Source organism: Octopus bimaculoides, chromosome 1, assembly GCF_001194135.2.
Source record: "Octopus bimaculoides isolate UCB-OBI-ISO-001 chromosome 1, ASM119413v2, whole genome shotgun sequence".
Classification (NCBI taxonomy): Eukaryota; Metazoa; Mollusca; class Cephalopoda; order Octopoda; family Octopodidae; genus Octopus; species Octopus bimaculoides.
The window spans coordinates 39,513,270-39,516,433 of NC_068981.1; positions in this window are offsets into that span (position 1 = coordinate 39,513,270).

Genomic DNA, 3,164 nt, shown 5'->3' on the forward strand with positions numbered 1-3,164 from the left:
CGAAGACCCTGTTCAAAGATCTGAGGCGGCATGACGTCACGCTCACTGGAGACACAATACACAAAACCCATCACAGTTTGGGATAATTTGGTTCACATGATACGTGGGACAACACATGGATTGTAGGCAAGTTACTAGATGTTTTGGGTGTTGTGCAACTGGTCCTGGAAGAAGTTTCGTGCATCTGAGACGAACCAGATCATCCCGGCTCAACAGGATGCCTCAGCTTCTTCAGGAGCTTCTTTGCCTTCGTTAAGCGGTTCTCCATGGCCTCGGCCGTCTGGATTTGTCCCTTGCGCCTCTTGTACGAGAAGTCCTCATTCAGGTCCAGCTTCATGGTGGCGACTCCAACATCAATTTCTCTTGTCAAAGTTCGGATTCTCTTGCTCGAATCTTCCATCATCTTGTCCTGCAGTTGTCTATAGAATCTTGTTGCGCGGAAGCAGTCAGAGCGCTTGCAGTGTCCTTTCCTGCTGGTCACAGCTTCATAGTTTCCGTTGAAGCTATCCATGTTGTGTCTTACTGCCTTTATAATGTTCACAGAGGATTGAGCAGCAATCATGATGTCGGCGTTCTGATACCCGACGTGAATTAATATGATATAGATACCCCTTTCCCAGTACTTAGATACTTCCAATCCACATTGTCAGCTAACTTTTTCTCAACTACATATGTAATCTTTATGCTCTCCAAAGCTGTTGTGTTCAGCAATACATCAAGCTATTCCTGAAGAAAAGGAGGCATAAGAAGTCGTCCAATTTAACTTGAACATCCTGTTTGTATGGTACACAGATTACTGACTGACATACTTCAAACTAGATGTTGGAATTCAGAACTGTGTGCTTTTGTATTTACTTTTGAATTTGTACATATATATATATATATATATATATATATATATATATATATATATATATATATATATATGCGTTTATGTAAGAACACCTGAGTTAAACTAGGTGAATGGGTAATTAAAAACACTATCACCAAAAAGCAACAAACCATGACTAAAAAGAACACGAATCAATCTCAGAATAATAACTTTAATTTAAAGCAGCAATAAAACAAATACACAGTATATAAAACAAACAAAGTGAAACAGAAAACAGGATATCAGAAATCGAACAAACATTCTCATTCTTATTCTGAAAGCCGAAAATGAATAAAAACAATAAAACAATCCATTGATAAAAAAAAAACAAAGCTGACCAATAAAATACTTTAAATAGCCAATAGCAAATAAACGAGAAAAACCATATTAAAAGCAAATGACTAAATATCGGAAACCAACCAAACAAAAACGGGAACCACTAACAATAACTAACCCATACCATAATAACAACACAAGTAATATTAGAAAACAACAAATGACAACGATCAACACCCACCAATCTAATGTAAAATAAATGAGCACGAACAAAAGGAACATAAGTTGTCGACTGAAAATCGCAGTGGCATGAAACTAGAGTCGTGAGAGAGAAAAAAGCGCAATTTATGGAAACTATACTCTCTGCAATCTCTATAAAATATACTGATACATACATACATACATACATACATACATACATACATACATACATACATACATACACACACACACACACATACACACATACATACGCATTTGAAGTACCAGTGCTGATTCCAACATTCGGGATACTTGACTGGTCTGTAGAAGGAATCCATTAAAACCCACAAGATTCTAACATCAACTGGAAATTTTCACAAAAACAGTGATACTGATAGGCTCTACCTAAGGAGAGATAAAGGAGGTAGGAACTTGAGATCAGTGCAGACGGCCTTTGAATTTCGCATAGTCTCTCTCAGACAGCACTTGCTAAACAACAACAGCAAAAATAAATATATTAACTAAGTGCTGAAAAGGGAAAGCTACACAACCCCTAATCAGCTGAACTAGCATGTCCCAAAGAAGACCTGGTGGTAAAACGCTCAGCATGCCAAAAAAGACCATGCGTGAGTATGTCTCGCGTAGACTTGAAAAAGATAGTAACGTAGACATGAAACGAAGCCTCTCTTGGATTCGTGACCGCTACATCGCATCACACTTCGAAGGCAATGGATTTGCAATCTAAGAACAGAAGATTGCTACTAAATACTTAATCAACAAGAGACAGTAAAGCCCTTGGAGTTCCGAGATGCAACCGAAAATGTAAATTATGTCACATTTTTGTGGAAGACATCACGTGCGATTACCAGCTGCGTAAAAATGTCTCCTCCCTATGCCACATGAAGTTGCCGCAATAGCAGTATACAATGTCATTCGAAAAAAAGATTGTCCCGGAATAATTATAGAGTATTCCCCCTGTTACAGAATACGTACACAAATACCAACACAAGGAATACTGGTAGAAAATTCCCTTCAAAACATTAAAAAGTGTTAGCCTAAAGGCTGGAGATCATTGTTTGGGACAGACAAGAAAAAGTACGTACCGTCACAGAGGCCAGCTGATATGAATATCACTTCGAAACTTAAAGAGTAAGAAAGTAATTATGGACAGCTGCTTCGAAACCTCCAGTTTCTATACCTGAATTTCAAATTTATATTTATACCAATAATCCTTTCTACTATAGGCACAACGCCTGAAATTTGGGTGAGAGGACTAGTCGATTACATCGAACCCAGTGTATCACTGGTACTTAATTTATCGACCCTGATAAGATAGAAAGCAAAGTCGAGCTCAGTGGAATTGGAACTCAGAACGTACCGACGGGCGAAATACCGCTAAACATTTCGTCGAGCGTGCTAACGATTCTGCCAGTTAACAGCCTTACTTTTATAGCTGTAATAATTGGAGCACTTGGTTTTGTAAGCAAATGCGTAACTGTCTGTCTGAACAAGCTTGGATTTTCAGAAAAAGAAATCAGCCGATTCGAACATTACGAATACTATATATAAGCAGAAAAGTAATACTATGCAAGACTTATCTCAGCTTTCAAATGTGACATTGTTTTCGTTATCTACATTCCAAAGATGAAGTTTTGCATCTTTGTCAGAAACCAGTTCCTTTTCAGAAGATGAATTTAAATAATTAAATACAGAAGACATACATTCATATCTATCTATCTATCTATCTATCTATCTATCTATCTATCTATCTATTTATCTATCTATCTATCTATCTATCTATATATATATATATATA